We start from the raw sequence: 13882 nt of genomic DNA on the forward strand, positions 1-13882 counted from the left end.
GAAATCCAATTTCCCCTACATTAAAATCTCCTCCTCCTTTTTTGCAAAATAAAGGTTTCAATGTAGATCCCGAGGCTGCTCCAAATTCTGGAGGAGCAGAGTGGGCTCTGTGACTCTGGGAGCACATTTGCCAAGCCCAAATGGGTACATGAGGCTTTCCAAGGATGAGAGTCCCTGAATATGTGAATGTGGGGCCATTTGGGGCAAAGTCCCGAGACCACTATTGGCCAATCCCATGATGCCTCAGTTCTTTCCGGGAAAGGGCAGTTGTGCCTCCAGACCGTGACTCAGTCCATTCATCTACAGGCCAGCCATGGTGATCAGGGCTCTGTGGGCCTGTGTAGCCCCCTGGACACCCTGACTAGGGCTGGGAGAGGGTCAGGGAGGGCTTCTTGGAGGAGGGAAGGTCGAGCAGGCCCTGCAGAAAGAGGCAATTTGGGCAGGCAGAGAGAAGGATGTGTCTTTTCCAAAGAAGCATCTTCGCACAACAGAGAAGGTTGGTCTTCAGGGTCAGACTGAACTGGGTCTGAATCCTTAGGTGGACAGATGGATAACTGGACAGATGGATGGACGGACAGATGGATGGATAGATGAATATATGGATAGCTGAACATAGGAATGGATAGACGGGTGGGTGGATGGATGGATGGATGGGTGGATAGATGGATGGGTGGATGGGTAGATGGACAGACAGAATGATGGTAGATGGATATACAGATGTCTATATGGATGGATGGATGAATAAATGTGCAAAAAAAAATAAAAGGAGGAAGAATAGTCCAACCAGTTAATCCCAAGGCTGCTGTCCCGTCTGTGCACCCCACTCTAGTCAGGATGTACAGGGTACGGCATGGAAATAAACAATTCAAAAACCTCAGGGGCTCCAAACAGCAAAGGTTTCATTCTTGTTCATACCACATACTTGTGGGCTGGTGGGGACCCTGCTCTACGTTGTCCTTACTCAGGACCCAAGTCAACACCATCCTGCCAGTCGTTGGTGGCTGTCACATTTCGTTGGCCAAATCCACTCAGGTGGCCGCCCCAGCTTCAGGAGAGCGGGCAGTGAGTTCCCACCACGGATCCCGCAGGAGGAGAACCTGGACATTTGTGGAGCACTGTCCCAGAGCCAGTGGGATGGGGACTGAGTGAGGAAGGGAAACTGAGGAAAAGCCCTGGCCCATCTCCTCAATCCGGGGATGCCAGAGGCCGGAGGGGACATGTTTGCTCCTCGGCTCCCCAGCCCTGCTCACACTTCAGGTTCACCATGAGCCCAGGTGCCCCGGGGGAGCCGGAGCATACATCTTGCCTGGTCCTGCCTCAGACACAGACTTGCTCCCAACTGTACCCTCCCGGGCCCAAAGACAGACTACAGGGCACCCTGGAGGAGAAGTATGGGGCGTCCAAGCTGAAATGTACTCTAGCGATCAAGTCCAACCCCTGCATTCACAGAGAGAAACTGAGGCTCAGAGAGAGTGACTGGATTCCCGGGGCCCAGCTTGTAACGGGCAGAGCTGGGTCTCCAGAAACTCTGTCCAGCGTCTGTCCCTTCCCCCACTTCTGCCCTCAAGCTGCAGGCAGACGTCCTCGTAGTGGGGCATGAGAGGCCAGAGTAAAATGCCTGCCTTTCCCTGGGCCAAACCACCCCTGCCAAGCTTGCCAGAGTAATACAGCACCCCCCAGGCAGTTTGGGGCCCTCCGGGTGTTTCCCACAGACCCAAAGCCCCTCCCCATCTGCAGGGAGAACCCTGGATTTGAAGGCAGGCAGTCCTGTGTTCCAGGCCCTGCCCTACCACGTCCCAGCGGAGCGTCCTTGGGCAAGTCACTGAATTTCATTGAACTTCAGTTTCCTAATCTGTGAAATGGGGGTGCCGGTTGCCCTGCCTCATTCGCTGGGCTCTGGGAAGGCATGAGAATATTTGTTCCATCGTGATTTGTCATACAGACATGCACAAGCAGAGGCTTTTGCTCTCTTCTCCCCACGCAGCCCCGTCAGCCCTAGCGGGCCTGCTGAGGCTGGCACAACCCTCACACGGAGTCTTGTTCAGACGCTATTTTGATGAACTGAATTGATGTGTTCTCGATTCATCTCAGCAGGCACCTGCCAGCTCCTGGGCCGGTGCTAGGGGGTGACAGGATGACAAAAACCCCTTAGTCCTAGGAGGAGCCCCAACACAGACACACAGATGCAAGAGAGCAGAAGGTCCCAGTCTACGCGTGATGCTAGATGCCTGTCCGTATGTCCCTCCTTCCCTGATAGTCAGCCCATTCTCCCCACCGGGCTGCGAGCTCTACGGAGGCAGAGACCCACCAAATCCCCGGTGACTGGCCTGGGGCCCAGCTCATGGCTGATAGGCACTGGATACTTACTGGCCGAATGAAGGATCTTGTGGGCAGTCCCTTCTCTCTGAGCCTCGGGTTCTTTACGTGTAGGATGGCATGGCTGGGAAAATACCCTGAGATCACAAAAGAGCTTAGATAACCTAGTTTGCCAAGTCCCTGGATCATCACAGGCCTCCAGTGGGCATGGCTGGAACCACCGCCCGCATCGGTATTAGGAAGAGCACAGTATTGCAGAGATGACGGAGGTCCCCTGGGAGCCCCACTCACGGTCAGCTCTGAGATATTGGTCCCACTGCTGCCCACTGCCACACCTGCGCCTCCACTCCAGCCTCCCAGATGCCCCCCGCCCCCATATACTCGATGAAGAGATGGAGACTCCAGGAGATGAGAGAACTCACCCAGGCCACCCAGAACCTAAGAGGCTTGACCATGGACAGAGCATTGCCTCCGTGTCTCCAGCTTGCCCACCGACGCGCCAGGAGGGACGCTTCCCCTGCCTTCTGTTGTCATAAGAGGGAAGGGGGCTTGCCCGGGCTCCACAGCCAGTGGGCTGTGAAGGAGCACCTCCCGCCCCCACCCAAGGCCTCAGCCTCAGACCTCAGCGGCCACGCCGCCCCCAGGAACTGGGATCTGAGCAGCGCCCCGGCTGCCCTCCACTGCTCCCGGAAGTGCCCTGCGTCTGCACCTTGATCTCCACACCCACGATGCCAGGAAACCCCAGCAGAGGCGGCCACACTGTGGGATATTTATAGCGGGCGTGCAGAAAAGCTGCCACCCCCATCTGTTTACCCAACAGTGCTCTCCTAGCTGGGCGCTTCCAACCCCGCCAGCCACAGACAGACCCTCACCGCCGCCTCATCTATTTTTTCCTCCCCACTTAATTTTGCATCATCCCAGTTTCCAAAATAAACTTCCCCAAACCGGCCAGGCTCACTCTGGCCCAGAATCCCTAATGGAGAGCCCCTCTTCGGCCCCAGCCCCCATCAGCCCGTGAGGCAAAGCCACCAAACCCAACCCGGCTCCTCGGCTGCCCTTGGCCTTGATTTAGAAGCAGCTGCTCTGGCGCTGGCGGGTTTCTGACACTCCAGGGCTGGGGTGTCTGCATCTGTGGGGATGCCTGCTGGGCATCTGTGTGTGCGGCTCCTGGCCGGAGGCTGAGGGTGCTGTCCCCCACAACAGGCACACATACACACAAGCACACACACGTGCAATACATATACTCGTGCACACAGGTACACAAATATATATACATATATATATATATACGTGTACACACGCACACGCATGCACACATGCACACGCGTACACACAAACCAGTACAAATGCATGTGCATGTGTGCATACACACATGCACATGTACATGCAAGTGCACATATACACATACACACATGTGTACATGCACGTGTGTGCGCATTTGTATGCACGCACACATGTACATGTATAGGCATGCACACATGCACTTGTAGTCGCGTGTACATGTGCATGCACTAACACATACACGTGCACACAATGCACATATGTGCACAGGTGCACACGCATACACACGTACATGGGTATGCATGCGTGTACACATACGCACACATGCATGCAGTGTCCCATGAGCTGCCCTGGCCCCTGCTGTCCTCTTCCAGCTCCATCGTGACAAAAACCCCTCAGTCCTAGGAGCATCCACAGTACGGCCTCCGCCATGCCCCTCTCTGCCTGCCCCTCCTCTGAACCTTCATTCTCCACACGCCATGCCCTCCCACCTCCAGGCCCACGCATGTGCTACTCCCTTGGCCTGAACTACTTCTCCTCTGGCCATTTGCTGGGCTAACCTCACTAACCCTTTGGGCCTGCAGGAAGGCATCCCTAAGCCACACAGGGGGCAGGGACCCTGGGTCACCCTTCATCTCCACCTCAGAGGCCAAGAGAAGCTTAGAAGCCACTCCCGGGGTGGAATGGAGCCCCCCAACTCTCTGTGGAATCCTCGGCCCACCCTGGGCCCCCCACACAGACAAATCAGCTCCCTCATCCCCAGGGGAAAGGGCTCCTCTGCCCCCGGATCTAAGGGAGTCATTTAGTCCATCCTCCTGTGGCAGAAACCAGGGACATCCCCACCACTCCACAATTACAATTCCAGCTTCATGTGTGCTCTCTTAAGTTATGGGTTTTCAGGCTAACAATTCAAAAGGCCATTTATTTCTTCTGAATTGCTTTTTTTTTTTTCTTTTGCAAGGAGTAAGGATAGGAAAGAAATCGATATTTGTCGGGTTATCTACTTCCATTTGAAAGAAAGAGAGTCATAGGCCCATTCTTTAGATAAAGAAACTGAGGCTTAAAGAACTGCACCTCATTTCTTTATCCAACACTCTGTGCCAGACACACAGCAGGACCAGGAACACAGCAATGAAAACAAGCATGATCCCTACTGTCTTGAAGATCAGAAACCACTGGAAGAGACACACCACATAGAAAATTTTACAAATAACAATTTAATAATCATTTTTGATTAGGTTGGTAGTGCTTCAAAGGAAAAGTCCAGAGAGCTGACAGAGACTGTGTAACCAGAAGCCCAAGGAAGTCTTCTTGGACATGACATGGAAGCTAAGACCTGAGGGTATTTGCTCAGGAAAGGACTGGTTGAGGATCATTTCTAGCAGGGGAAGCAGCACGTGCAAAGCCCAGAAGGGAGAGGGAGGGGAGACAGAGGGACAGAAGAGAAGATTTGCCAAAGATGATTTGCCAAGGCCAGCTGACCCCAGGGTCTTTGCTTGTGCCTCTCTAACATGAGGGCAGGTTGCCGTGGATGGAAAACAGCACTGGGAGCTGCCCGTAGTATTGTCTCCTCATCCTCCTTGGATTTCAGCTACAAGTATGACAAACAAATTAACATCACTAGTTCTAACTCAGAATATTTAAGAAAACTAAGTCCTCTATTAAAACAGCTTAACAGCCCATTTTTTTAAAGGTTCTAATAAACACAAGTCAAGAAGATAAACATTCGAGAGCAATCAGGTGCCATATGCAGTAATCCTTAGTTGTCAATCACGTTCCTTGTTTCCATGAACTTAACAGCATGCCTCTTCTAAGTTCCCTTGAGTATTTCCTTACAGGTCAGGCTTTTTCTGTGAGACTGCCAGAGTACAGGTGTCCAAGACCTTATAGGTAATGTGAATTACCTTGGAGGAAAAGTCAAGTTCATGCTGCCCACCCCCACTACAGGTGCAAGGTCTGACAGGGTCTTCCCACCCTGAAGAGCTCATTTCCTACATTAAGTCCTGACAGCAGCTTAAACACAGGCTCAGACTCAAATTCCTGGCATGAGGCATAGCCCTAAGGAAGCTTCTATGTTCTCCAGACACCACTCTGCTTCCCAAAAGAAAGGGTGTCACTTCTAGCTCAGGCCATCTTCAAGATTCAAGCAGAATGCTCAGCCACAATGAGTGCTTTTCACCACAGTTCCCTGCTTCTGGAAGGAAGGAGTAAGCCCCCACCCAAGTCAGAGGGTGAGATCAGGAACAGGCAAGAGGAGGAAGGTGAAGAGGAACCAGCTTCCGGGATTCAGTCCAGACAGCAAGGGTGGGAAGGACGGGCAAGGACAGGAACCTTTCGGGAACCAAAGCCATAATTTGAGGCTGGTCCATAGACAAGACCCCAGACCTGCGAGCAAGGGTACACAGGGGGCTCCCAGGACAAATGTCCTGTGCCTTGGTCTGTGAGGACTCCCATCCTTCAGGGGTGTGGAGAAGGTATGTACAGTGTCTCTTGGGGCTGGGGACAGAGCGAGGTTCAAACCACTTCAGGGTGAAATGATTGCCACATCAAGGACAGGATCCAGAACCTAGAACCACAGGACATTTCGGTTTGTTTTTCTCCCCATGGTAGAAGAGACTTGAGAGAGGGGAGTTTAAGAAATGTCAAGGTTCAGGATGCCTGGGTGGCTCGGTTAAGCTTCTGCCTTCAGCTCAGATCCCAGAGTCCTAAGATCAAGTTCCACACTGTGCTCCCTGCTCAGCGGGGAGCCTCCTCCTCCCTCTGCCTGCCTCTCCCCTGCTTGTGCACCTGCTCACACACACATTGTCTCTCTCTCCCTCTCTCTCTCTCTCTGGCAAATAAATAAAATCTTTAAAAATAAAAAAATAGGGGCGCCTGGGTGGCTCAGTGGGTTAAAGCCTCTGCCTTCGGCTCAGGTCATGATCCCAGGGTCCTGGGATCGAGCCCCGCATCGGGCTCTCTGCTCAGCAGGGAGCCTGCCTCCTCCTCCTCTCTCTCTCTGCCTGCCTCTCTGCCTACTTGTGATCTGTCTGTCAAACAAATAAAAAAAAAATCTTTAAAAAAAATTAAAAAATACAAAAATAAAAAAAAGGAAATGCCAAGGATCCAGGCAGAGAAAACGGGCTTCAGGAAAAGCCAGAAAGACTGCAGTTAGACACGAGATAGGGGTATCTGACCGTCAAACGGACAGCATGATGGAATGAACTCGCAAAGGCAGTTCTTCATCCCTGAGACCCAAATGTAGAAAGACTTGCGCAGGCTGGTGAGGCCCAATCAGAGAGGCCAGCTTTCCTGACTCTCACGGCCCTTCCTTCTAGCAGAAGATTTCACCGTGGCTGAACTTGTGGTATACGTGGATGGCGAAGTAACAAAAGGCCATCATAAATTCAAAAACGCTTCCCAATGGCTTTGCATTTCATTTGTCACAAATCATCTGCAAGCATTGAAAAGAAACGCTCAACCCAGAGCCATCGATTAAGCCTTCTGGACCCTCTCCAAAAAACCAACCAACCAACCAAGTTGAGCTGAATCGATTCAGACTTCAAAGACAGGAGATAAAGGCACCTGGGTGGCTTAGTTGGTTAAGCAACTGCCTTTGGCTCAGGTCACGTTCCTGGAGTCCTGGGATCGAGTCCCACATTGGGCTTCCTGCTCGGCAGGGAGTCTGCTTCTCCCGATGACCTCTCTCCTCTCACGCTCTCTCTCTCTCTCTCAAATAAATAATCAAAAAAAAAAAAATCTTAAAAAAAAAAAAAAAGATAGGAGATAAGGGGACAGAGGAGGACAGCAGCCGACAGAACACACAGCTTGCGGAACAGATCGGCCAACCTGATCTCCGCAACCGTCAAGGGCATACAAAAGCCCCAGGTGGGGGATAAAGGGCGTGTTCTAGATTGAGACAAATTAAGGGACATAAACACCCAAACGTCAGGGGTGGATCTTGTCTGAGTCCTGATCAGACAAACCATCCAGAAACAGACATCTTCGAGACTCTCGTGGACATTTGATTAGAATGTAAACGGTAATTTCAGTAATAACATCATCGCACCGTGGTTATATAAGAAAATGTCCATGAGTTTTGGGCAGTGGTGAACTAATAAATGTTCAGCCCCCGGTTCTGGGGTGGAGAGTTGTAGGGGAACCCTGTCTTGTAGTGTTTGCTGAATTCCGTGGTATAAACATTCCCAAGTGACAGATTTGCAGCCGCCGACGCCACATGGCTAAAGGCAGAATTGAGAAGAGGTACTCACATCCAGCTCTGAGCAGCCACAACCAGCGGGCTCCACCCTCCCACCGGTTTTAGAGACCAACTCTGACCTCTGACGTATTCCGATGACACGACAAGATATCTGGAGTGCATTTCGAAATAATTCAGTGAAGAAAAAGAGAAACAGGGGCACCTGGGTGGCTCAGCCCATTAAGCATCTGCCTTCGGCTCAGGTCATGGGATGGAGCCCCCTGTCCATCTCCGTGCTCAGGAGGGAGTCTGCTTCTCCCTCTTCCTCTGCCCCTCCCCACCCCTCCTGCTCATGTGCTCTCTTTCAAATAAATTTTACCTTCAAAAAAAAAAAAAAAAAAGGAAAGAAAAGAAAAGAAGAAGAGAAACCAAAAAAAAAGAGTAGATGAAGCCAATGGGACCAAATTTTGGTCATTGCTGAGTCTGGGTGATTCAGCATGGAGTTTTACTGTACTATTACTGTCTTCCATTGTAGATGTTCGAACCTGTTCTTCTTTTTTTAAAGTATATTTAGTTATTTGAGAGAAAGAGAGAGAGCAGGGGAGGGCAGAGAGAAGGAGAGAGAGAAGCCCAAGAAGACTCCCCACTGAGCACATAGTCTGATGTGGGGCTTGATCCCACAACCCTGAAATCATGACCTGAGCTGAAACCAAGAGTCAGATCCTTAACCAACTGAGCCACCCAGGCATCTCTAAACATTTTCATAATGTTCATTTCAAAATGTTAAGCTACAGTCATCTTATCTGTAGGCCGGAAAGTTTTTTCCAAGAATTCTAGGTGTACCCATTAATTCCGGGACCCCTACCTTAACTCCACAGCCCCGGGGGTCTGAAGGTAAAGGACGGGAACCATGGGCATTGACATCACATGCTAAATTCTTCCATCAGTCCATCCACAGGTCATAACTAGGGTTTCCTCCATGGACCTGAAGCTAGGCTGTGGTAGGAAAAGAGCCCAAATAGAGGAAAGTGACAAAGGTCCTACGTGGGAGTCCCGGCTGTACCATCTGCTAACCCTGAGACCTCAGCAACCGATCCCAACTCTCTGAGCCTCTATGCCATGTTGGCCAAATAAGGGCGTTAAGAGCTTATGGTGAGGATTCAGTGCACTATGCAGGCACAGCTCCAACCCACAGCACGGCGCTCAGAAACCACTGGCTCCGTGTTAGGGGATTGTAGGGACATGAATGAATGAATGACTCGAGGTGCACAGAGGTCACCTTTCTTCCCCAGTAAATGTGGGTACCCTGTTGCTAGTTCTCCCATTTTTTAAAGAAAAGCTGGGGATATCAATCTGGGAACTTTCCCAATCTTGAAATGTTGTCAACAAATTATAAATATTTTAAAAATATTGGGTGGACCAAGTAAAACAGACCACTGGAGTGTGACTTGCGGCGCAAACTATAGAAACAGATGAAGAGGCTTACTCAACATTCAGGGGCGCGGAGCCCCATGCTTAGAAGTCTTTACACAGATCATCCCGTCGAGTCCTCACAGTCTCTCTTATGAGTCCCATTGCACGGATGAAGCAGCCGAGGGTCAGCTTGAGGAAGAGATCTGGCAGCACTGGAAACATAGACAGGCTTCCCGAGGACCTGACATTCCCCTTTACCCGCTTTCTAAATTCCTAGAAAGGAATTCAGGAAGCAAACGACAGCCCCAGAGAAGGGCTGGGAGCTGCCCAGCCACACAGAAGTGTGTGGCTGGCTGAGAATGATCGAGTTTCTTGTCCCTTCTTGGTCAGGGCACCAGGTGGACGGTTCAGAGGGGATGGCTGTGCAGATCCATTCAGCCAAGCCCGAGATGGGGCAGGCCATGGAGGCAGGAGAGGAGCCCATGGCTTTTTATCTCCCTGAACAATGCATGTATAGGCTTAAGAAGGTTCTAGATCCCAAGCCTAAGTCCTCAGTTTCTTCACCTAAAAATCTGGGAAGCTGGACTGGAAATCCCAGACCCCCACTGACCAAACACTCTGTTACTGGGTTCTCCTAAGATTGGCTGGAGAACAGCCAACCACATGGCTTTGGACCCATTCACCAAGAACTGGCGATAATTAAGACATGCTGTATGTGATTCTTTCTCATTAGAAACTTGGCCAGGTTTCCCTTCCTTGGTGAACTTTCTAGTAAGGAAGGATAACTCACTCCACAAAATGGGACACTTAGAGAATTAAAGGCTTGTTTTCTTCGATCAAAGAAAAGAAAACAACCAGAAAGTATTCAAATTCCAGTTTGTATAAGGCACTCGAGGCACTGGGCACAGAGAGGAGATACAGAGCAGGGGGCCCATCTCAACCCTTGAGAACTGATGGCAACTTCCAGGAGGAATGTAGAGAAATTTTATGACCTTCCCCTTCTGGACCCAGACATCAATCCTTACATGTGGAAGAACAGGGTAGCGGGTAATTCAGCCCCCAGACCACCTGTGTTCACAGCCTCGCTGTGCCAGTTCCTAACTGCATGGCTGTAGGCAACCCATTTGATCCCCCCGTGCCTCAGTTTCTCCAGACGTAACATTAGAGTGCCTATGTCCTAGGATTGTTGATGCATCTTAAAGCACCTTAGAGCAGCCCCCGCCCCGCCCCCGCCCCCCCCCCCCCCCCCCCCCCGCCTGCCTGCTACCCCGGTTTCACCACCTATAAATGGGATTAACAGTTTCTACTTCCAAGGCTGTGGCCAGAATTAAAGGCGGTAATACGAGCAAAGCCTCTGGTTGGGTGGCCGGGGCATCCGAAGCACTAGACACACATTCACTCTTAACATTGTGTCCGATTATTTAAGAAAAAGCTATTGATGAATGAACTTTCTCATTAATCTGTATGTAAATCGTCACAATTGGACTGTTCTTGAAAGTTTGAGGAGCGTTTCCTCAAAGACGCTTTCCCATTAAGACTTTCCACTGACTCAGACCAGAGGACTCCACCTCTCCCTTATCGCAATCAGGGCGGACCTTCCTGGCCCTGGGCCTCAGTTCCCCTCCCTCCCCTGCTCTGCTCTTTCTAGCTCTTAGGACTCTTCCTACTCCGTGTGTGTCTCCCAGCAGCCCCAGGACAAGTGAGTCAGGTAACGTTGTCCCCGCCTGACAGATACAGACCCAGGAGGCCCAGCAGCTCCCTCCAAGGTCGGTGGCACATGCTGTGGGACAGAGGTTCGAGCCCAAAGCCCTGAGTCCAGGCACACGACATGGCTCTGGAGTCCTGGGCCCACCCCTTTCCTTGGGCAGGTGATTTACTTCTCTAACTTTCCTTTCCTCACCTGTAAAATGGGAACATAACAGTACCTACTTCCTAGATTCGCTGTTGAGGATTGAGCTAGTGACACCACGTAAAGCTCTTTGAATGATGCCTGGCATATGAGGACTCAATCTTTTAGCAGAACAAGGTATCTGAGTTTGCTGGACACTGTCCTGCTTTATACCTGACAACGAGCAGATCTTCTAGTTAGAGTCCCGAGTGCTCTAAAAAATGTCCTGGCTTGGGGGACGCCTGGATGATGCAGTAGGTTAAGCATCCGACTTCTGGTTTCAGCTCAGGTGGTGATCTCAGGGTCGTGAGATCGAGCTCTGTGTTGGGCTCTGGGCTCAGCACGGAGTCTGCTTCGGATTCTCTCTCCCTCCCCCTCTGCTCCTCCCGCTTGTGCTCTCTCTCTTCCAAAAAATAAATAAATAAATCTTTTTAAAAAAATTTCTTGGGGTGCCTGGGTGGCTCAGTGGGTTAAGCCTCTGCCTTCAGGGGCGCCTGGGTGGCTCAGTGGGTTAAGCCGCTGCCTTCGGCTCAGGTCATGATCTCAGGGTCCTGGGATCGAGTCCTGCATCGGGCTCTCTGCTCAGCAGGGAGCCTGCTTCCCTCTCTCTCTCTCTCTCTCTGCCTGCCTCTCTGTCTACTTGTGATCTCTCTCTGTCAAATAAATAAATAAAATCTTTAAAAAATAATAAAAAAAAAGCCTCTGCCTTCAGCTCAGGTCATGATCTCAGGGTCGTGGGATCGAGCCCCACATTGGGCTCTCTGCCACCCCCTGCCTGCCTCTCTGCCTACTTGTGATGTCTCTCTCTGTCAAATAAATAAATAAATTTATTCCCTGGGGGTGCTGAGCTCTAGTTCTCCAGCCAAGCTGTCATCACAGAGAGAGGAGAACACAAAGCCAAAAGGTTGTGTCCACGTGGAGCCCATGCCCCCCCTTCTCTAGATCACTCTCTAGGTCCCCAGGCCCCGGGGATTCCCTGCCCAGACAGATTCCCTAAGCCCACATGGCTGGGTCTCTTCTGCAGATCCATACCACAGGCATGCCCAGTTCTGGGCCTGAGGGATGGCCAAGGCACAGCTCTCCAAGGGGAAAGGAGGTGCGGACGGGCTTGCACGTACTGGCTAAGAGGCTCACATGTGCAGGGCAGGCCCTAGGCAGATGTGGGAAAGAAGGGGTCTCCTCTTCCTGCACCACCAGGCTCTACACAGGGTCCGATAGTCTGAGAATTCTACATTCAAAGCTGGACTTCCTGGTTGCTGTGAAAGTGTACTTGTCAAGGTAGGAAACTAGAACATATTTTATTTCACATTTTGTTAGCTTGATTTATAAATTGCAAATATTTAGACATATGGTACGCGAGCCTCCATCTGTACTCTTGTTCAGCCCTGTATATCCCCGCCACCTTCTGCCTACTCTCAACACCAAATGTTTACTGAGCCCTCCTTCTGTGCTGAGCCCCCAGAGACTCCACAGAGGGAAGGGCACCGTCCCAGCACCCAACCGCGACCATCCACATGGGAGCAAACCTCATGTTCCTAAACAGGGAAGAGCACAGGGTGAGAGGTGAGGGCAGAGGCCTGGTCTGTTCCCAACCTCTAGGATGGTGGGGCCCTTCCCTGCCCGTGCCTGGGCCTTGGTTTTCCCATTTAGACAAGAAGTCCTTCCAGCCCTGAGTAACTGAGAGACACAGAGTCAAATCCGGGACCCGGAGAGACCATGAGCTGGGAATGGGCAAATAAGGCTTACCAGGCACCATGGTGTGGAACTGAGTACTCTGCCCTAGGGAGGTACTGTCACAACCCCATGCCACTTCATTCATTCATCCCACAAACACGCAGTCACACCTGCTGTGCAAGGCACTGAGCTCTCAGAATCTGGCAAATATGGGAGGATAAACAGAACAAGCGCACAGAAAACCAACACGCAAAGCAAGATTTGGTGAGGGTGCCCAAAAGAGACCTTCCCTAAGCTCCTTCTATCCTTGCAATCTCCGGCTCTTACGTCCATTTCCTGGATGAGAAAACAGAGGCCCAGAGATGTAAGGGGCTTGGTCAAGACCTTGCGGCTTAGAGCGCACCCAGAGCTTGAGGCTAGCCAGAAACGAGGTTTCGGATTCCCGCAGGCTCCGGCCACTGTCCCAAGCTGACCAAAGCTTGGAAGGCCGGGTCCAGCTCCCGGAAGGCTGGAGGGAGGTGAGCGCCAAGGAAAGGCTGGGCCAGAAGACGAGCCGGCCGGGAGGCAGGGAGGGGCCTGGCGGGGGGCGACCGGGTGGCTCGGGACTACCGGGTGCGCAGCCCCGGGCGGCTGGAGCGCAGGCGGCTGCGTGCGCGCGAAGCGGCAGCCGCGCTCTGGTGGGTCCGCCTCGGCCGGGCGGGGGTCGGGCTTCGAGGCGCCGGCGGGGGGCGAGGCGGGGCAGCAAGGGCGGTGCTGCAGTGCCCGAAGCGGCGGGCTGGGGGAGCTGTGCCCGCCTGTCCCCAAGGCCCGGGCTGGGACCGGGCAGCTGGGTGGCCGCGCCTCTAGCCCGGCCGCGCTAGGCGGCGCGCAGCCAGGCGTGCCTGGAGCGGGCTCCGGCCCTGAGTCCTCCCGGGCGCCCGGCCGGGGAGGCCCCCGGAGAAGCCCAGTCCCGCGGGCCAGGGCGGCCGCTGCCGCGGTCGCTCCGGCCCGCCCCCGGGGGGTGTCCCGGGCCGCTGGGCCCGCCCAGGTAACCCCATCCTCGGCCCGCCCCTGGCCCGCCCCCCCCGGCCGCCCGCCCGCCCGCCTCCGCCGCCGCCGCCGCCGCCGCATCCCGGCTCTGGGGCGGCGCTGAC

Source organism: Lutra lutra, chromosome 4, assembly GCF_902655055.1.
Source record: "Lutra lutra chromosome 4, mLutLut1.2, whole genome shotgun sequence".
NCBI classification, from domain to species: Eukaryota; Metazoa; Chordata; class Mammalia; order Carnivora; family Mustelidae; genus Lutra; species Lutra lutra.